Source organism: Solanum verrucosum, unplaced genomic scaffold, assembly GCF_900185275.1.
Source record: "Solanum verrucosum unplaced genomic scaffold, falcon-dt-bn FXZP01000247.1, whole genome shotgun sequence".
Taxonomy (NCBI): Eukaryota; Viridiplantae; Streptophyta; class Magnoliopsida; order Solanales; family Solanaceae; genus Solanum; species Solanum verrucosum.
Genome location: NW_026020125.1, coordinates 343,209 through 367,301, shown reverse-complemented (window position 1 = coordinate 367,301; position 24,093 = coordinate 343,209). Strand labels below are relative to the sequence as shown.

The 24,093-nt window shown below is 30.6% G+C and overlaps 2 protein-coding genes across 2 annotated transcripts in view; one reads left to right on the top strand and one right to left on the bottom strand.

The window, feature by feature from the left end:
• Window positions 1–8,298, bottom strand: part of LOC125825812 ((S)-coclaurine N-methyltransferase-like) — a 345,716-nt gene extending 337,418 nt beyond the window's left edge. Inside the window, exon 1 of the mRNA XM_049505106.1 lies at window positions 8,286–8,298. The gene's annotated coding sequence lies outside the window, so the exon portion shown is untranslated. The remainder of the gene's footprint in view (window positions 1–8,285) is intronic.
• The window catches only part of LOC125825796 (mechanosensitive ion channel protein 10-like), a 676,215-nt gene that overhangs the window by 412,181 nt on the left and 239,941 nt on the right, over window positions 1–24,093 (top strand). The gene's annotated exons all lie outside the window — the stretch shown is intronic.

The following is a 24,093-nucleotide window of genomic DNA, read 5'->3' as shown; positions in this document are numbered from 1 at the left end:
GAATGCAGATTTCCAGAAATGCAGGTGCCACCTACGGATCGTAGGTTGGACCACAGTTCGTGGACCAGGTCTGTGGAACGTGGTCCACAGAAAAAATACCCAGAAAACCTTTACCTTATGTGGGACCACGGCCCGTGGACCAGGTCCGTGAAACGTGCTCTGCATAACCCATCCTCTAAGCCGAATGATGGCTAACCAGGACAGACCGTAGGGTGAACCACGATCCGTGGACCAGGTCCGTCGGTTGGCCTCGAAAGCATTTAAGTCAGGGTCATTTTGGTCTTTTCCCTATGCGTTGAACCCCTAAACTACGTCGTTTAGACCCTAAATTATGAGGTTTTACTCAATTTAAGCCTAGAAGCATAACTAGAACTTACCATAGTCAAAATCATTAATCAAAACTTAGAAAATTAGAGCTTGAGAGGAGAAAAGAGGTCAAGAACCCTAGTTCAAGAACGCAGCAAGATTCCATCAGTTTCCTCCCTGAAATCAAAATATTTCTCCATGGAATTCGTCATCATGTATGTGGGATTTCACTAGTGGGTTCCTTTCACCCATTAGGTCCCTAGATTTCAGTTAGATTCTTGATTCCCTATTATTAACTAGACCTAGGGTTTCTAGAACTTCAGCATATTATCATGAATCGGTTATTTACATGTTCCAAACCAAATTATCATGTTTTTACTTCGTTTATTGCAGGAATTTCAAAACCCTAGCTATGTATTTCTTGAGTTCTTGAATTACACATGCTATGTAATATATTTTAGTATTTCAGATATACATGCCTCAGTCTTAAACGTGTCATACTCAGTTATTTATGCGCATTCTCAGTTTGCATGTCATTTTGAGCTATCCAGTATATCACAGTAATTCAGTCATAATGTGTTAATCACTTAATCCATTGGGAGTATCATAATACCGAGTTCGACTAGGGTCAGTCACCCATATAGTCCAGAACTACGAGCCACGTAAGTTGTAAGTCCCTTCTGTGGGAATCATTTTAGTGATCACGTCGGCATGCTTCTATACCTTTGGTCGGGTGTATTGAGTCCTCTCGATGGGCCGTATACATCGGACTCCACAATTAGCTCATATTGTTTTATTATCAGTTATTAGTATTTCCCACAATTCAATCAGATACCATTGCATTGACCACATTTCAATACAGTTCAGTATTCAATCTCAACATGTTATAATTTGGTCATTGCATTCAGTTAGTTCAGTATCTATATCATGTTCAGATTATGTTCTTGCTCTATTGCTTGTTCAGTTATATGTTTATTTCAGCTTTACTCGATCCTGCATGCTCAGTACCTTTCAAGTACTGACGCATACTCTGCGCTACATCTTCTCGTGATGTAGGTTCAGGTTCTCAGCATCCAGATCACACTTAGATCGGTTCCCGATCTTCAGTTCAGAAGCATTAGTGTTGAGTCCTCATTCTTCGAGGACAACAATCATGTTATCTTTTCATTATTTCAGCCTTTTAGCTTCATTTTTTCTAGACTTAGCTGGGGAATGTCCCAGCACTTCTAGTTAGTTAGAGGCTATTTTCAGACATAGTTAGATTCAACTTAGTATTTGAGTTTGATGTTTCTTTTGTATTAAACTCTCAGATTTTATATTTAGTTTTAGTATATGGTATTCCCCATCATTTCAGATTTACTTATTATTAACTTCCGCAACAGTTTTATTTCTCAATTTATCTTTAGTATGGTCATGATTATGCTAGCAGGGTTAGCTTGGGGTCACTTATGATCCTAGGTCCCGTGTCTACATCTCGGGGGTAGCTCAGGGCGTGACAGAAATGGGGCGTGTACCAGGCTCTAAATTAATGCAAAAATCAATATCTTTATCCGGAGGAATACCAGGCAAGTCTTTAGGAAACACTCCTCTAAATTCTGACACCACAAGAATAGACCCAATGGATGGAGCTTCAATCTCAATATCCCTAATATGAGCCAAATAAGCCAAACAACCATGCCCTATCAATTTCTTAGCCCAAATGGAGGATGTGATCTTAGTTCGCTTAGGCTTGTACACCCCTTCCCACTCTAATTTTTCCCTTCCCGGAATTTCTAGAGTTACAGACTTAGTATAACAATTAAGAACAGCATAATAAGGGGACAACCAAGTCATGCCTAAGATTATGTCGAAGTCAGTCATATCCAAAATCACCAAATCAGCCCCAGTCTGAAAACCTATAAACAAAATAGGACCAACACAATAGGCATGGGTAACTATGATTGACTTTCCAGCTGGGGGCAGAAACATAAATAGGGGCATCAAGAATATCACAAATCATATCAAATTCTTAGGCGAATCTCACGGATACATATGAATAGGTAGAACCCAGATCAAATAACACATTAGCTATCCGGTCACAGACAAGAATAGTACTTGTGATCACCGTTTTAGATGCATCTGCCTCATTCTTTCCCGGAAAAGCATAACATTGAGCCCTATCATCTTGACGAGCCATTTCTCTGCTTGGTTTCACGTTACCCCTACTTCCGTTACCATTTTCTCTACCTCCACGGCCTCACTGACTACCTCTTCGCCCACCTTGTGGACGCCCTCGACCATTATTAATGTTCCCCGCGGGTACCACTACTCTAGAAGGCTGTTGCGCGGCATCGAATACACATGGGTGGGGACAATCTCTCTTCATATGCCCAGGTTCTCCACAATTATAGCAAGTATGATCGAAAGATAGTCTGCCGCCCGTCGAAGGCACGACTCCCTAGCTATCCTGAAAATGATAAGATGGAGTTCCTGAGTAATTACATGTAGAGGAGGGCATGGAGGACTGAATTGGCTTGGCTGCAAGCATTGGCCTCCCTGAATCTCTGGAATAAGAACCTTGAAAGTTGCCTGAAATCTTGGCCCTTCTAGCCAATGCCTTAGCCTGACCGTCTCACCTCACCCCATCCACTTTCTTAACATAATTTGTTACCTTATTAAAGCCCTTCCCTGCAATAGTCATATGAACAGATAATACTTGCAACTCAAAATTCAGTCCCCTAATAAATAAGCGGATCCTCTCATCCTCAGTAGTCACCAATTGAGTAGCATATCTAGACAAAGCATGGAACTTGGCCTCATAAGCAGCCACAGACATACCACCTTGTTCCAAGCCATAAATTCATCTTTCTTACGATCTCTCAAAGTTCTAGGCACATACTTTTCTAGAAACACAGCATGAAATTGGGTCTAAGTAAGTGGAGGTAAAGTAGAAGATCTGCATTTCATATAAGCTCGCCACCACTGCTTAGCCTCACCTTGAAGTTGAAAGGATACAAACTCAACCCCATGTTGATGGACAATTCCCAACTTATGAAGCCTCTCATAAGCATATTCATTCCCAGAACCAAGAAACACATGAGGCTTAAGCTTCAAAAACTTAGTCAACATGTCATGCTCATTACCAGTCATAACAGATTCCAACAAAGGATGGAATAAAGCATCATTACCTCTCGTTCCACCCATCTTGGGCGCAGTGCTAGCAACAGGGGGATTAGCGGGAGCTTAAGTTGCTTGAACAGAATGAAGCACTCCTGAACCAACCAACCTTTTCATGAATGACATGGTCTATCGAGCTAACACTAGGTCTATGGGAGGAACATTGGTAGTCTTAGCCTGCACCTATTTCTCTTGTCCAACCTCCTCAACATTATCAACCTCAATATCCTCTTCTAACTCTTCACGATGCACCGGAGGGTTCTCATTCACAGGGGCATTCTCAACCGGTACCTCATTCCCAGCAGGCGCGACAATTCCTCGACCTCTACCCCTAGCTCTTCATCTACCCCTACCTCGACTGCGACCTCTCGCTGCAGATTCCTCAGCTAGAGCATTGACGAGAGCTACGGGACTGACGTTGTCATACCTAGTGTTAACCATCTGTGGACAGAAGAGTGAAAGAGATTAGATACCAATTCGAATCGATAGATACCAATTGGAATCAAGTTATAGCACGAAAGGAGACAAGAGAAAATAGAGAGATTTCCTAAAGTCCTATAGTCTCTCAAAGAAAAGTAAAGGCGTCCCCGTACCGTTCCGCGAGACTCTACTAGACTCATTTTGGTACATCGAGATCAACGAACCTAGGTTCTGATACCAACTTTTTCACGACCCCGACCATCGTGCTTGGCACCCACAATAACTCTCTGGTGGGAGAACCACTTCTACAACCCAAACCAAGCAACTAATCTAAAAACTAAGGCATTTAAGTTACGGAAGCAAGTTAAATACTAAGGAAATAAATAGGGAGTTCTCATAAACTCCAACAAAAGTCTAACAAGAACTAAACAATGCAGAAGAAATAGCCTAGAACCTGAAAGTCAATGTACCAAATCATCTAAAGTTCAACTAGTTTAAATAAGAAGGGAAGCAACCCCAATCTAATGAACTAATCAACTAACTAGAACATAGTTTAAGTCTGAAAATGATGGACATGGATGAAAGACAACCCCTGGCAGCCCGGAAGAATTGGCTCACCCTTGAATTCGAACGATCACTGATCTCCTAAGCGAGGTCTGTCAATAGCTGCTTGAAGATGTCATGTACTCAACAAAAATAAGAGCAAGTGTAGTATCAGTACACAACCATAGTGTACTGGTAGGATCACACGGCTATCCCACTAAGTGTAACATAAGCAAGTCATTACAACATTATAACACATTCATATATCAAACATATACAAAATTATCAACATTTACGAACACCGAACAACTTCACATTACTCAAGATACACAATCATATCAAATCATTGGTCCTCTCATGGAACACAAACCCAAACAGTTAGCATACCGAAACGTGGTACCTGATCCAATAATTATGCCGGAGCGTGGCAACTGATCCCATAGTTATGCCGGAACGTGGCAACCGATCCAAGTTAGTTATGTCGGAACGTGGCAGCCAATCCATTCAACACAATCACAATCACAAGTATATTCTCAAGATCATACATTTAAGTCATGATTCATGGCATTCATCAGTCTTCTATCTCATTTACAACAAATGTGATCAATAATGAAACATTCATATACATACAAGTATCATAATGAAGCAAGAACAAGAATACATCACACAATCATAGAATCACAACCATCGCCTACCTCGAAACAAGCTTGAAACCCTAAGAAACTTGATCCTTCCCTTTCCAGATTCGTTCTGCTTGTTCTTGGTCTACAAACAATCAATATAATACGGGAATCAATAAACAATCACTAATTACCCAGATTACTAACAATTCTATGAACCCTAGATCAAACCCATGATCTCAATTATCCCAATTAGGGTTGTTTCCACCATAGAATCTAGATCAAAACCTTCTTCCATCATTAATTACCCATTCTATTACGTTCTACGAATCGAAAAATGGTTTCGGGGAGTGAAAAGCTTACCTTTAGCCTCAAGAATGGTGAAAAATGAGTAGGACTCGCCTGGAGTTCGTTCCTTAGATCCAAAAGTCAAAAAGTGCAAAATAAGTCGTTTAGGGAATTATTAACGACCTTAAATCACGTCGAGCCCGCCACAGCGGCCCTTATCCCGCTTCAGCGGCCCTTATCCCGCTTCAACGGCCCCGCTAGAGCGGAAAAACCCAGCGCCAAAGCGGCTTGCACAAACCAATGAGCTATTTTAATAATTTTAAAATCCCCATTTCACAACACACCTCTAACCAACGACGCTCAGAAAATACCCTTCACGCTAAGATCGATTCTGGGAGTTCTACTCGCCCAAATTCAATTCCGTAAAGTCATACGGATTCCTTAACAAGTTATCTAACTACTCATGTAATCAAAATCATAATTATTTCATCCGATTGTTACCAGATTTCCCTACACCTTAATGACTCCGATTGCGTCCAAATCTGGACTAGGTTGGAAAAATCCAAATACTACGAAAAAAGTTTTCCGGCCCAAAATTTTCCGTCGTTGGCTTTTCTATAACGACGGAACCCGGTCATTACAATGTTAACTTACATACCTCTTAGGGATCAAACCCATGGAAAAAATCCGCAATAAAACTTGAGAACCTCGACGAACACCTTGATCTTTTCTCCTATTTTCTCTTCTTGAACTCTTTTCTAAAACCCTAGCGTGAATTAGGATTTGTGTAAAGTGAACTAAATCAGTTCAGACCCCTATTTAATTACTAAAAATGAATAAATCTGATAGGGTATATAGATACGAAATTTTTGACCGAACATAAAATTTTATACTATTTGTATTCCTAAAATATTTCTTTTATGTCAAGTTATATATTTTGATTTTGTCTTATTTTAGTATGTTTATTTTAAAAGATTTGAAAACTACAAAAAATACATGTTTTCTTTTAATTTTAATTTTAATTTTAATTTTAATTTTAATAAATAAGCTAGTATTTCTTAATTACATTTTTAAATTAATTATTTAAATCTTCTTATATTTTATTAGTTCAAGATAACGAGTTAATATTTTTATATTCTATATATAATTTAAATAAAAATAATTACTAACCTACACTACCCCACCTCCCTCCCCATTTCCTACCATACATCAGCAACTACACTCCACACGACCCCACTTCACCACTACCCTCAACCCCTCTACACACTCCTATATACTCACAGAGAACACACTGATATGGACGGAACATAAAAAGAAAAAGAAGAAACAATACACACACAACACTACAATGCACGCAGGAGAAGAAAAAAAAGAGGAATCCATTTTATTTTTAGTTTACTTTTCTTTCAAAATTCATCAATACATTCACATATTTTTTTTCTTTTTTATTATTTTTTTATTTAAACACAACACATATATCATCACAAACCACCTACAAAAACTTGGTGAGTGTTCTAATCGAGGTTCGGTCAAGATTTTGCGGTATTCAACTTTTCCTTATCTCTTTAATTTATTTATGGAATTTGATGGAATTTTATGACAAGTTTTCTTATATTTTGTTGGAAAAATTACAAAAGTATACTACTTAAGACTTCTATTAACAAAATATCAATATACTTATATTTAATTACAAACTAAGTTTTTAAATTACATACATAACAAAATATTTTTAAAATTTTTTTACCGGAATTCTCTCTCTATGTGGAGTGTAATTAGGTATTTAAGTTTATCATATATTCTCTCTCATTAAACACACCCACATACACATGTTTGTTTGTTTTTTAGTTATTTACTTTTTATGTTTTGTAGTCATTATTGGGATTCCTTTTATATAAAGATGGGAAAAGGGTCAAAATTGCCCTTAATCTATGTGAAAGGAATAAAATGTCCTCCGTTTATAGTTTGGCTCAAAAATGTCCTTACTGTCAATATTTTGGCTCAAAAATGCCCTGCAGTCAATACTTTGGTCCAAAATTGCCCCTATAGTTACAAAATGGGTCAAAAATGTCCTTTTCTGAATAAATATATTTTATATTTTCATTTTAAACACATATTCTTCCTTATAAAAATACTATTAAAGAAAACTTTTCTTGTTTTCTTTCTTTTAAAATCACTTTAACAAATAAAAATGTAGGAAATATTTTTTTCTTCTTAATCTCATTTTATCAATTAAAATAGAATAACTTCATATACCCTTTCGACAGATAATATATGTCATATATATATATATATATAAGATTATAGTATATCCATTATTAATTTATATTTATATAACGATAAAAAATAATGATAATAAAATAAGAAATATTTTCATTTTTTATTTTTTCTGAATTGAAGTAAGATAAACATTTGTTAATTTTAAAAAAAACATTATTAGAAAAAGATGTATTAAAAAGAAAATAATAATATATTTATTTGCAAAATGAGCATTTTTGACCCATTAAATAACAATAAGGGCATTTTGGACCAAATATTGACGGCAAGGGCATTTTTGGACAAAAATACAAACGGAGGGTATTTTTGAACCAAAGTATTGATGGTAAGGATATTTTTGAGCCAAACTATAAATGGAGGGCATTTTTGTTCCTTCACATAGTTTAAAGGCATTTTTGACCCTTTTCCTTATAAAGATTTGTGGTACCAATAAAGTTGTTACAGTACTATAATTGAGTTATAGTTCCAAGAAATATTACAAATCCCTTTTCACTCGATTCATTATTTTTTTATTTTCCTTTTTATGTTTTGTAGTCATTTTTTTGTTCATATTGATTTATTCCTTTTATTTAAAGATTTTAATGGTACCAATAAAATTGGTACAGTTATTGATAACTGAGTTATTTCCTAGAAATATTAAGAATCCTTTTTTCAGCGGTATATTGAGTTAACCCTTCAATTTTAATTATTTATATCTCTTAAACCTTACATCTTTTTCACTTAATCGTTTTTCATTCGAATTAACCAGAGGCCTCACCATATATTTGTGCCTTTTTTTTACCATATATAAACCAATTTTTTTTTACATGAACAGAATGTGGTAATTATGGTAACAGTCCAAACCAAAATAGTAACCTTTTATAATTTTTTACAATATACCGTTATAGGTTGGTATATAACTCAAACAGTTGAATTACTTTATACAACCAATATTATGACAATTGGTTTTAGCATTATCAAATCTTTTTTATATATGCTATTTGATTTCATACAATGTTTAGTTTGGTATATATACCATTACGTTTTACCAAGTTTTGTGTAGTTTTTAGTTCAAGTAAACCAATTTTTTTACATTAACATAGTGTGTTTTTTCTGCTATCATTCAAACCATGATTTTAACCTAAACTAGTTTCTTTCCAATTTATTGTTTTATGTTGGTATATAAAGTAAACATATGATTTCTACACACAACCATTATTACATGCCTATATGTTTACCAATTGCGTGACTATTTTACCATATATTGGTTTCAGATCAAACCAATTTATTAACACACCTTTATTCATTATTCCTATATTTTTACCAATATCTGGGGATATTTTACAATTGTTAATCAACGTTTTACATTAACATAGTATATTATTTCTGGTAACCAAGTTTTTCACATTAAGTAGTTTCACTAAAATTATTTTTGTTTTAGGCTGGAATTATATACACCCATATCGTTATGAATCTTCATTGGTGGTGACGGACCAGTCACGAAATATTTGAGTTCCAAATAATAAATGGTCGTGTCCACACCCAATTGTGAAAATATAGTAGTAATCAAACCTTCGTATTTGGTGTTTGCATCATACATCACTCCTTCAATTTCGTAATCCACGTAATTACCTGTAGAAATTTCAAATTATTAATAAATTTTTAAAAAATTGCAGAATGAATTTTATACACTCATCAATTTAAACAATTTGGTAGTTACATTGGCATTCGATGGTATATAAGACAGTTATCGATATACTTTAGTAATTGCCAAAATGTGCACCAATGTTTTCACCAAAATTTTCACCTCAATTTTCACCATCAATTACACCAAATAATTTATTACACCAATAAATACAACAACTCATACATCAATAATTTATTACGTATTTTGAAATTATGATATTATATATTAGACCAATAAATACACCAACTCATACATCATAGTATTATTTTGGTGTCATTTACTAGAAACAAATATACCAACATAAATACCACATCACATACCTAAACCAATTTGTGGTAATTCACACAATTAGTTAAATCATACAATGTATTACACCAATCGACGTACCAATAGTAATCTAATATTTAACCTAAAAATACACCAACACATTTATCAGAGTATTAATTTACCACCAATTTATAGAAACAATTATACCAGATTAAGTACCAGATCACATATGACCAATTTTCAAATTATTATCTACACCAATTTAGATAAATAAAATACACCAAAAAATTAACCGAATTTTTTTTTTAAAGTTATAGTTTATATACCAAATAATACAACTAAATACACAAAAATATGAACTTGAAGTTGGTATGTGTACACCATATCATATACCAAAAAAAACTATTGATAAAAATCTGTTAACATTCGGCATGCATCATACCAATTAAACAACTTAATTAATGATTTTATATTAACTTGGTGCTTTAATCAATTTAACCTAATTTTTTTATTAAAAAAACTTATTCGGCACATCAGATTACAACCAAAATCATATGATGTTGTTGTATTACACCAAAATTGTTAATATAAAACAACGAATAAATACCAAAAAGAATTAAAACGCAGATTATGTGAAAATCCTATTAATATTCCACAAACAATTGCTAAATCTTAATATATATTTAATAGTTATACATTTACCGTTGCACCAGAACATTAACCAAAATCTTAAGAATGTATATTCCACCAGATTCGACAAAACCAAAGGAATTACTACCAAAAAGATTACCTGATGAGTCCCAACGCCCGTTGTGATGAATTAGAATTGAAAAATTATTGGTCTGCATATTCGATCGTCGATCTTAGTTTGGAACATAAGTTTTATTTTTGTAGGAAACTTTTCTTTATGGGATATGATATATAACAAATTGGAGTAAATCAGGAAAGGTAAAATAATTGGAGAAATTTAAGGAATATGGATAATTGTGGCTGACTTGGTAAACGTTTTTTTTTTATTATTATTTTAATAAGAATTTCAGTTTTGAAAAAAAAGTACTGCTATATTCGTGTAATTAAAGTTATTAAGTCATATACTTAAGTTTTTTGCCCCGATTTTGTTTTATTCATTAATTTGATTGAAACGATTAATTTGTTAGTTGTTATATCTCTATTTCATGAATAAAGATACCTTTAATCGATGATTATTTTTTATTTATTTATTTTTATTCGTTAGTTGTGACCTCTTAGAAATGAACGGTCATGGTGTTGTTCTTGCCTTGATTTAGATAATAATGATAAACTAGGAATTGTTAGGCTAAAATAAGTAAATAAATTATAGTCATTTTTATTTTATCAAACAAAAAATAAGAAATATTTTATAATTCTTTATTATTTTGTTGGATTAAAAAGTGTGTGCTAATTTTGACTTTAACTTGTGAAGTAATAAAAAAATATATAGAAATAATCCAAAATTTCATATTGTATTCTAGAAGTGTAGATTTATTTTACTTTATTTGATTTTGTCTTTATAAGGAATAAATGTTTTCTTTTAACGTTAGACATAATTTTAGACACATTAAAAAGAAAATTGTTTCAATTAAGAATGTGGTTACACATCTTTTTTAAAACATTTAAAAAATTTCAAGGATGTGGTGACACACATTTTGGTAAAATTATTCTAACAAATATTTTATTTAATTAAAATCAAGATGTGAGACATAGAATATTAGGTAACACACTCGAGAGAATAAAGCAGTTATGATTCGAAGCTATTAAAGATCAAAACCAAGAATGCGGTTACGAATCTAGGTTGAGACCAAATAAAAGTTCAACGATAAAAATCTCAACAAGTCATGGCCTGAAAATAATATATCCAAAAATAGTTAAAATAAGTATAAGTCAATAAAAGCGATCGTGCTAGAACCATGAGACTCGAGATATGTCTAATACTTTTCCCTCGGTCAACATAATTCCTTACCCGAATTTCTAGTTCGCAGACCATAATAAAGAGTCATTTCCTTTGATTAGGGACTAAAAAAAAATGTGACTTGGAACACCATAACTCAATTCCAAGTGGCGACTCTGAAAGAAAAAATAAAATAATTCCTAATCAATACCGTCACTTAAATTGGAAAAATCATTTTCGTGTCAAAAAAAGGGGTGTGACGGGGGTAAGGAAAATACCAAAATACCCCTCTTAAATCCGAGTAACTTTCCTTAAATGGACAACCCGACTTTAAATGGGCATATTTCCCTCATACGAGCTCAAAATTTAGCAAACTAGGTGGAGTTGGAAAGAGAATCCCAAGAGCTTTCATTTGATATCTTGTAGCCCACCTAACTCATCATACACTAAAGGTTATGGTCCTTTGAAGTTGACCCAAAACTTAAAGAAACTTAGGAATGACTTGAATGAACTCTCTTTAGTTCTTCTTGGAACTCAAGGTGCTACATCTAGTGACCTTAACACTCAAGAAATTTTAAATTCCTCGATAAAATCCTACTTACAAGGAAGGATGGTTCGGATCTTAGTTCAAAAAAAATTTGGGGTGTTACACTTGGTCCCCTCCAGCATCCAACTCTGGCACGGGAGAGGCACCTCTACTATGGCCTCTAGTTGGTGCCAGCCCTCGGGCACGACCTTTCTCCCTCACTCGAGCTCTACCTCTACCCCTAGTTGGGGGTCTCAATACCATTCTCGGGGATTACCTCCCCTCCTTTACCAATCGCAGTATATCTCGTCCTAGCCATTTCTCAAAAGAACAAGCGACAATTTTGTACTAGCGAAAATAACCACGCACAATGAGAATGAATAAGAAAAAAAGAAGCTTTCTAAAAGTCTTCATATCCTTTCGAAGATAAGTAACGAACCTCTTTACGCCGATCCTCGAGACTTTACTAGCCTTGGCTTATACATACATGGGACTCATGAACCTGGGGCTTTGATACCATTTATCATGACCTAAAAACCGAACATGATGGCACCTGTCTTATCCCACCAAATTAGGTTAGCTTAAATAACCTTCAACAATGGTACATGAGGAAGAAATAAATAAATTAAGAGCTAAACATTACATAAGTATGTGTAACTCATAATATGACATAACCTTCCCCAAAACATGTTGTCACATGTTCAACCACTAATGAAATACATTTTGAAGAAAACATAAGTCTGAATGTCTACAATACTAGAATATTAGAAAGACATAATCAAGAGCTATGTGATGTCTGTCGAGATGACTAATAACTACCTCACGAACTCAAAAAGTGTGCCTCAAATGAAGATGTAGGAGGAATGATCATGGAAATCTAAGATCATAACCTACACAATGTAGAAAGTAAGGGAGTGAGTACCTAATAACAATAGTACTCAGCAAGCATCTCTATTTGACCCTAAGTAAAATAATATCGAACACAAGTACCCTAAAATTATGAAGAAATAAATGAGTAATGGAGGATTAGGGTTGAAATCACTTACCCAATATTTTATCTTGGTAAACCTCTTTCAAATCGCCACTCTAGAGTTCTCAAAGTTCAAAAACGGAAAATGGAGAAGAAACCCTTATTTTGGAAAATAAGTTTCCTCCCAGGTTACATGATTTCCAAGAATGCAACCCCTAATCCACGAACACAAAGGTTGATCACCATTTCCCTTCGCGAACGCAGACACTACCGCACGAACGTGAGGGTCAACACTGCGACAATTCGCGATTGCGCCCAAGCCTTCATGAATAGGAGGCCAACACCTCAACCCTCCGTGATCGCGACCAAAGCTCTGCGAACATGGAAGATACAACACAAAGCCCTTCGCAAATATGAACAAGCTCCGCGAACGTGAAAGAGGCATCAGATAATAGATGCAGCAAACACCAATGCACAAAACATTTACTAAATGGACCCTCAAGATTCATCCTGTGTACACAAACTAGCTATACTACCCAACTAAATTCAACGTTCTAGACTCAATGAAACCATCTAAACACAAATTTGAGGTCTACTTAACCCGAAACCCATTTAAGTCTCAATAAACTAACTTTCACTCAAAAAGATCAAGTTGTCCTCGGACCCTCTGATAAAACTAAGACCCTACCTAGACCTAAAATCACCTTTTGAATCCAATGGAATCGTCGAAAATCGAATTTGAGCATCCAAATTCTGAACGTTGACTAAAGCCAATTCTTGGCAAAAATTCACTTAAACGTCCAACTCAAGGGCTCAAATCAATATAAAGACTTTGAATCTGAAAACGACAACTCTTTCAGGCCAAATTTCGCATTCCGGAGCTGATGTAACTAACAAAATTATATTCCAAGACTCATAGTTCTGGATGTTGACTAAAGTCACTTATATCAACTTAAGAGTCTCGAAAACTCTAAAACTTTCAAAAATCACAACTTCTCGATCTCGTTACAAAACTAGTCTCATAAACTGATCCAACATGACTCGGGGCAACTATCGAAAGAGGTAAAACAACAATTTTCTAAAAATACCTTCAAGGCCATCACAATATTCTAGAAATTTTTCCCATTTTTTGAGAATTGACCATTCAAATTATTTTCTATATCTTGTCGTCTTAACAACATTTCATTGAATTATGATTATTCATGTAAGTTATTATAATTCTGACACAATGAACCACCAACTGATAGCTTTGTGGAGTAATTGTGGCTTGATTCCTTGAAATGTACATATGATCAATTGACGTGTGTTGTCATCTTCTAGAAGAATGATCATAGGGAAATTGCCTAATTGTAATTCCAACCATATGGCGAAAGACACTTACTGCAAATATTGAGAAAAATGAGTAGTATGTGAGTTATAGACTAGTTGAATTTTATGTCGCACAAGTAAATATAATTCAACGAATTTTTAGATTCAAACATGAAACTCCGAGGGATGGGTTCTAATTTAGGTATGAATAGACTTAGAAAAGGAATTAACATGACATGATCATAGATTAATCAAAGAAAGTCATATGAATTGCTCTAGGTGACGAGTTTGGGATTTCAACATGAGTATTATGTGAGTAGTGACCTTACTGCAACTTGTTTTTTCATAACCTACATGATTTGTTTGTGATTTTGAAAATGAAATGTTTTATATAGAATGATTTGAACTTCATGTGGGACAAATTTTTTACTTGATATGGTATTGAACTATTTCTTGAAATGTTTATTGACTATTTTAAATGTTTTTACCGCTACTAGACATGTTTTACTATTTTTACTTGAGATGTGATTACCGTTGCATTACTGAAATTATCATTTCTTGATAAAGAAATATTGTGATAAATGTTTTTTACTAAGTTGAAAAGTATGATTTGAGAGAACAAAAATGTCTACTGTTTGAAATGTTTGATTTGTGAACTTTAATTAGACTAGACCTCTGTAGATTTCGTAGCGTCAAGATTCATTAGACTATATTGCACTACTAGCATACAATTATTAATTTTTTCTTTAATAGGAACCTACTATTTTATCTAACTCCTTGACAAGGGATCAAAAATTATTGTCTATCTCTCAAGGTAGCGAGTCATAGGTGTGATTCAATTAATGTAAAGTTATAATTAATATTTAATGAAGTGTAAATCTCATCAATTAAATATGATTATTTAATAGACATATCATATTAATTAATATAAGTCACAATTTTTATAAATTGACCTTCTCTCCAATCATGAAGGTTATCATATATTCTCTACACTTTTTTCATCGCATACGACGATTGTGGTAACGTAAAATTAAGGCAAGGAGGTAGAAACTAATTTCAACTAACGTTTTCTCTTGTGATAGTGTTTTTCGCTTTAGATATATTTTGTAATGTTTTTTCATAAAATTATCGTGTTCATAATACTGATGTAAATTAAATTAAGCTATATATGGTATCAGAGCATGATTGATTTTAACTGATAATTAATTTTCGTCAATAATTTTTTAGAATTTATGGACTTACACGTATATCATATGAAGAATAATTATTTGTTATTTGCTATCATTATAAAGTTGGGCATTTATGTGCAGATACACAATACAATTTTTGTTTAATGATGCGATAAACTAGAAAAATACAAAATTTGGATGCATACATGTTCTTATGTCTTGTTCATCTTAAGCTTTTGAGATGAACAATAGGATTTGTGTAAAGAGGCTAAAGGCAAATGAATTAAGACTGATCAAATTCACTCCCTTTAAGCTAAAATGTCAAAGTCATGATTGTCGCCTTAATGTCTAAAGACGGCATGATTTGGCACTGAAAAGTCTATATGTCTTATAGCATGTGTCAATAGTATAAAGTTTCACCTAAAGTTGATTAGAGAAGGTGGACATACAGTTCAAGATTGATTGTTGAGCTCCCGAGGGTTCAATATGATCACCTCCAACTGTAAGGTGGTTTTCCATGGGTGAAGCCTCTTTCAAATGCCCGGTCGCTTGTCACTCTTACAAGAGTTGGCGTTCGATGCTCTTAGTGATTTATCAAGGATGAAATCTTTCATTCTCTTCAAGTTTCCACATACATTTATTTGTATTCGATTTTGCCACATATCATGATGTGGTTCACTCCTTTTACTAAATTAGTATACGTGCCCGCGCGTTGCGTGGATATTTTAAAATGAATAATTTTTTTAATTTAACAATGATTAATATGAATTATTATTGAGCGTATATATATTATATATGTTTTACTTAGTATTATTTTCTCTCTTTTTGGAACATTGTTTTAAGTATAAAGATGCATAAAATCAATTGTATTTTAAACTAATAAAATCTTATCATATTTCTCATGGATTATTAGAATGTTGTCCACAATGTAATTTCTACACAGATGTTTTAAAGAAAAACCTTTAATCTTTACTTATTAATTAATTTATAGATGTTTTAAACCTGTTATACTTAGTAATAAAATGTTAATTTTAAATGCATTCATTTTTAGAGATAATCTGATTTGCAATTGGAGGATAGGGTATGTGCTTGAGAAAATAGGCAAATTAGTTTTACAAATTTAAATATTTTAAAAACAATTAATTATAATGCTTTTGGAAACGACACATGGTATAAAAAAGTCCTAATTTGCTATAATGGTCTACAATAATCAAATTCTTGACATAATGAAAATTATTATTATTATTATTATTATTAGTAGTAGTAGTATACGTATCCATCGCGCAGATAATATAAAAGAAAATAATTATGTTGTATATTATTCTCGAACATATATTATACATTTGTCTATATGAAAAAATTATTTTAAATTAGTATTTCTCAATATTATGCCTTGAAGAGGACTCGAATCTCTACGCTCTTTAATGAGTGCCACATTTCCATTCATGAGTTACTCTTGCGTATTGTTATGGCGATTAACATAGGAAGTTTCTCATCACTTCTTAACACATATTGAATACTTGAATGGTATATTTGTAATTTTTATGTCCATACAATAACAAAATAATTTTTTCAACCATAATGCTATGTAGCCCGAAAATTATGAACAAATTTGCTAAGAGCATCAAATGTTATATAAATTATTTAATACATAATTAAATGAGTAATGAATACGAAATGCTAAAATACAATAATTAGATAGATTGTCTCAAAATATATATTTTAGTCATGTTATATATATATATATATATATATATATTAGAATAGAAGAACTAAATAAAAAGATATGACTCAAATTTTTTCTATTATTATTATAGACGTACTTTAAAAATAAAGGAACAATAGAAAATTAATATTATTAATTACCTTGCTTTTGAAGGGAATCTAATAATAAATAATACGTTATCACGTGATTTAAAAATTTGAGTAGTGTATAATTATTTTGGTAATATGCACGTGTTTAGTAATTTCATCATCATCATTATCCTCGTAATTTCATTTTTCATCTTTTTAGTTTAATTTTGGCCCATAATATTGTATTCCCGTTTTTTCTTTCAAAACTAAAAATATTTTAAAATTTTTATCATTTAATTTTACCGCATATATAATCAATTAAAAATAAAAATATAAATTAAAGATGACCGCTAAGTGTGATTATATATATATATGAATAAATCAAATATTTTTAAAAAATAATATTTATATCTTGATTTAAATGAATAAATCACTTTATAAAAAATTTATACAAATTATGTGTTATAAGATTTATATAAATATTGTTGTTCTTCTTGCTTGTACTTTCACTTATTCCTTTGCAAATGTATTCGATTTTTCTTTTGGCATCAAATAATATACATATTCGCCCCCAAAGAAAAAGATGAAGAAAGAAGAATTGAAACACAAATAACATTACACATTTGAAGAATATATCCATTAATTTTTTTAGTTAAATTTATTTATGTATATATTGAAAATCTAGATAATGGATAGAGCAGTTTTAGATAACCACTTTAAATTCAAATTCAAAAAGTAACCATTCTGTCGTAATTTTAAAAAAATAATATTACGTGGATCGGTTTGTTACGTTTTTTTCTGTTTTTTTTTTCATTTTATATTTGTTTATATTATTATCATTATTATTATTATAAAAATCTAGATAACGGACAAAACAAATACCACTTAACTACTCTGCCATGTTTCTTTTAAAAATACTACTACATGTTTTTTCAAAAAAAAAAATCATTTTAAATTTTGTTATTTTTCTTTTTTTTATCGGATTTTAAACTTAATTTAACAAATTTAATAATAATAATAATATTATATTATTATTATTATTATTATTATTATTATTATTATTATTATTATTATTATTATTATTATTATTATTTATTTTGCTATAAATAAGGAGGTTGTGGAAAGATAGTTAGAAGTATTTTTCCAAAAAAAAAAAAAGTTGGGTTGGTTACTTTTATGTTTTAAAAAATAGTATTATGTTTTTTCCAGTTATTTTTCCTTTTATATATTTGTAATTTTTATTTTTATTTTCGAATTTTAAAATTTGATAATTATTATTATTATTATTATTATTGTTATTGTTATTGTTATTGTTGTTATTATTATTATTATTATTATTATTATTATTATTATTATTATTAATATTATTATTATTATTTATTATTATTATTATTATTTATTATTATTATTATTTATTTATTTATTTATTTATTTGCTATAAATAAGGAGGTTGTGGAAAGATAATTAAAAATATTTTTTCAAAAAAAAGTTGAGTTGGTTACTTTTATGGTGTAAAAAAATAATCTTACGTGTTTTCAAATTTTTTCCTTTTATATTTGTAATTTTTATTTTTTATTTTCGGGTTTTAAATTAATTTAGTTAATTTAATACTATTTTTATTATATTATAAATATTATTATTAATATTATCATTGTCTTGCTATAAATAAGGAGGTTGTGGAAAGATAGTTAAAAATATTTTTCCAAAAAAAATATCACACACGTTTAAATTTTAATGTTAGTATAGAAAGAAACAAAAGAAGTCATTACACTGTGTTTAAAATACGTCTCATAACACCAATATGTTCCAAATAGATTAGGATTTTTTCAAACTTGAATCTCCAAATAAGATGGTGAACAAAAATTACATGACGATCTAACAAACCACAATCAATATAGTTCTTTTACTACACATATGACACGACACAAAATTGTCAAGTTATTTGTTATTTTTTTGTTTAAATTTATATGCACGATTTTAATTGATATAACGATTTTTTTAAAAACAAAAAATTCCATTGATTAAGCTTTACTTAAATTGATTTACCAACATATAAGTATAGTGTTCAACATCCTTATATGTATCTTCTTCTTCTGAATTTGTTTTTAATTAGTGATAATATCCAATCACATATTTAACTTTTTATTTTGTCAAAAAAAAAATCGAATCACTGGTATAAATAATCATGCAAGACCACAAAACAATATATTATACATATTTGTATTTGAATAAGGAAATCAGCAAACTTAAAAAATTGTTTTTTGTAAAAAATAAAATCACAAAAGATAATTAAAATTATTTTTAAACTTCTCATACTCTATTCAAACATATTTTGTGGATATAATACTTAAACTTCTCATGAGTTTCTTCTTCTAGTGAACTCTCATTTTAAATTAGTGATAACATTTCATCAAAATATATTAGTGGTACAGATCATATGAATGAATATCTTAAACTTGCAAACTAATCAATAAAATTAATATGAAAAATTGCAATGATTACATAATATATGTTGAGAAAGTGCAAGGAAAAAGAAAATTTTCACACTATAGAATCATACGCCGAATAAATTCTCGAAATCTAAAAAATAATGTTAAGTCTCAAGAAATCTGAAACAAAAATCAAACTAAATATAAAATCAGCAAATGGATAAAAGCAATATCCATAAATGTACTTTTTTCCAATTGTGCCGAATTATCAATCTGCATATATTTCTGAAAACATTGATGGATTTAACTTTCTGAAATTTCTTAATTGTGTATATATAGAGAAAAAAGAGGTAATGGATAGAGCAGTTTTAGATAACCACTTTAAATTCAAATACAAAAAATTACTAATTTTTCATTTTTAAAAAAAAAATTTAATAATATGTAAGTTGGTTACTTAATTTAAAGAATCAGTTATATTTTTTTTAAAATAAAATATATCTTTATAACCGTTTCTTTTAGTTAGTGGGCTCTTTTACTATTTATTTATTTAAAATGATTGATGCACAACAGTTTTTTTTTTAAATAAAATTAATTGGAAAAATTTAGAGATATAACCAAAGTGACAATGTTTTTTTTCTCCTTTTATAATGTTAATTTAAGTAAGTTTTAGAATGTGTTAATTTGATGTTTGGTCTTCCTGCACTTGGCAAACGTGGGTGGTAATTTTTTTTTTTTGAATTGGATGGCATTTATCTAACTATACCTTATTAATTTTAAAATCCCTTTTGTAGTTTTATTTATTTCTAAAGATTCTATATCTAAAAAAAAGTACAGATAATTAATTCCACAAAAAAAGAATTATGCATCCTATTTTTTCGAACTGTTTTAAAATTATTTATCGTTTAGTTGTAAAAACTACTTTTAAATCATTTTAAAAAACAGTAAAAAGTTAAGGTAAATTTAAATTTTTGAATTTTAAAAAAAGCTGTAAAAACTGCTTGTTGATTTTTTCTTTATTTTTGTAGTGTTTGTAATTTTTCTTTTTTATTTTTAGATTTTAAATTAATTTAACAATTATTAAATTCTCTTTTTTTTAAGTGCTGACACGTAGGCATTTTTTCTTCTCCTTTTACATATATAGATTATTATTAGTATTATTATTATTATTATTATTTAATTATTTAATATTTAATTAAAAATTATCAAATAATTATATGTCAATATCTTCAAACATCAGCAAGTGATATAAAATTCCTTTATGAAAAGAAAAAGAATATGACGTATCAATTTGAGAGCATAAAAACTCAACTCAAATAAGTCGTTAAGAACAATTGTTTTTACTATCCAAAAAAAGTTTTTTTCCTTTTAAATGAATCAATTAAATTGAAGGCAATAGTTAAGCATGTTTAGAGTACCTATTGAAGTTAATGATTAGATCTAAAGATAATTATAGTGGGTCTAATTAAATAATAACATATCTTAAAAAAATAAATTTAAAATGAATTAAAATAATTGTACATTCTTTATTTTCCCTTGATTCACCAAGGTTTATTAGTTGTTTATGATAAGTACAAAACATAGTTTCGACTCTCCTTTAGCCAACTCAATAAAAGAACAAATTATGTCGTTAATTTCAAGTCATGACACCTTCTCAACCTATCAAACACATTTTTATACAACTTAAGATGTAAATTTAAAATCATATCGTGTTAGAGACTTTAAAATCCCATAAAATTCAAAGAATAAAGTTCCAACTGTTGATCACTCTTGCTTTTTCAATTTTCTTTAACTCTGTGGATGGATTATGAAGACCGACAAAACCACGGGTGTTTTGCCATATTAATACTTAATATACAATTTTATCTTTTAAAATTTATTACTTTCAAAAACTTATCCGTTTGGATATTAATTTGGATAACTATCATTTTCAAAAATGAAGTAAAAAAAGGAGACCTAAGATTGAGTTACGTAATTTTTTATTTTTTTTAATTTTATATTGTATTATTTATTTATTTTTGGTAAATTGTATCTTTTTGAGTGTTAACAATTTTTATTTTATTTTCAGATTTTAAATTAATTTTAATAATTCCATAAATTTTGCATATTTTCTTAAAAGAATTGTAAATTATTTGTTTTTATATAATGCAAATATTAAAGAAAATAGGATGACAATTCTTGTTTTTAGAATTTTTTTTAAAAAAAATTTAAATGAAAGAATTGATTGATATTTTTTTAAAAAAAAATTCTTCAAATGTAATAAATGTTTTTTTAAAATGTAATAATTGATTACTTAACTGTTTTTTTAAAAAAAAAATGTTATTAGTATTTTATTATGTTAAAAGAAATACAGTTTGTGAAGTTTGTTTTATGTTTGACATATATTTAAATAAAAAAAATATATAAAAATGTAAAGTTTAAATAAAAGTTTGAACTAATTGAATATTTGAAACGGTGTATTTATTTAAAAATATTAAATCCTAATTTTTTTGTTGTTGACAGTTGGCATTAACTGGAAAGTTACATTTTAAAAAAATTTTAAAATCAAATTTTGAAGAACAGAAAGATGCAGTTTTCTTAGTAATTGCTGACATGTGGATTTTTTTTTGAAAAAAAAACTTTTTTTTTAAATTGACTTTTTAAATACTGAAATTTTGAGATTAATTGTGGCGCTGACATGTGGCGTTCTTTCCTCTTCTTTTATATATAGATAGATTTGAGTTTACCCCATACAAATTGATTACGATAAAAGTCGTTGAAAGAAAGGGTTTTGAGGCAACTAAATGCACCACTAAAATCAGAAATTCTTATGGCAACACTATTGTCTCTATGCTAAGGATATTTTCGCAACATTAGCCAACAATTTTTAGTCACATAAAAGAGCCTGGCTAATTTCTTGTAATGTCAAAACATTATTTAATTAATCTCACAATTACATACGGAGGGATTTATCTTTCTTTCTTTCTATTGTCATGTTCTATTTGTAAATTTAGGGTGTGTTTGGTACGAAGGAAAACATTTTCCAATTTTTCCATGTTTGGTTGGCTTAAATGTTTGGAAAATGTTTTCCAAATCAACTCATTTTCCTTAAATTTAAGGAAAATGACTTCCCTTCCAAAATTGAGGAAAACATTTTCCAAAACTCTACTTTATCCTTTTTTTTTTCTTACCCTCCTCATAACCCCCCGCCCCCTCCCGTAGCCGACCCTCCCCATTCAAAAAAAAAAATTAAATTTTCTTATACTTTAAATTTCAAGTATATTTTTATCCCAACCACCAACCCAGCCCCCACCCCCCTTAAACAAAAAAAAAAAATATTTTTGAAAAATGTTTCAAATTTAAGATTATTTTTACCTTACCCAACCCCTACCAACCCTACTCCCTACCCCCACCCTTCCAAAAAATCATTTTGAAAAATATTTCAAATTTAATTTATTTTTATTTCTTACACCACCCCCCCCCCCCCCCGCCCCATCAATTTTTTTAAAAAAAAATTATTTTGGAAAATATTTCAATTTTTTTTATCCACCCCATCATTTTTTTTATAAAAAAAAAGGTTGTTTTCTAAGAATATTTCAAATTTTAAAAAATTTCATTTCTTATGCTACCCCACCCCCTAGCCGCCATCCCCATCAACTTTTTTTAAAAAGAAATACTGTTTTTGGAAATTATTTCAAATTTAATTTTTCTTTTCATTTTTATGCCACCCCCTACCCGTACTCCCACCCCTACCCAGACCATTCCCATCAAAAAAAATTAAAGAAAAAAAAAATTGTTTTTGGGAAATATTTCAAATTACCAATCCCACCCCTACCCCCCCCCCCCCCTTTTTTTTTGAAAAAAAATTGCTTTTGAAAAATATTTCAAATTTTAAAAAAAATCATTTTTATGCTAATCCCAGCCGCTCCCACCCCCCCTCCCCCGCGACCCCATCAAATTTTTTTTAAAGAAATGGTTTTTGAAAAAAAAAATCATATAGATAAGGCAAGGCCTTGACCCCCTTGCTTGTACTTGTCCCTATTGATATTTTTTATGTTTAATAAAAGGCCGCTAGACACTGTCTAGTGATAAATTTGCTTCAAAAAAAATCCTAGGTCGAAAGTCTGGTCAGGTCCTGGGTCTAATCTCAGGGTTGAATTTTTGAATGGTTATCAGGGTCTTGTCCTAGTTTGGGTATCGGGGTCAGGTCCTAGATCAATTATCGGGGTTGATTTTTGAATAAGAAATTATTTTCCTAAAGAGTATTTTTTAGTCTCAAGCCAAAAATGAAAGATATTTTCTGAAAAATATTTGTCATTCACAAACCAAACATTAAAAAATATTTTTTTACTCACCAACCAAACATGAGAAAATAAGTTAAAATCCACTTGTTTTCAAGAAAACATTTTCGTTCGTACCAAACACACCCCAAGTCAAAGGTAATGTTTAAGTTACGACATTTCTTCCATTTTACT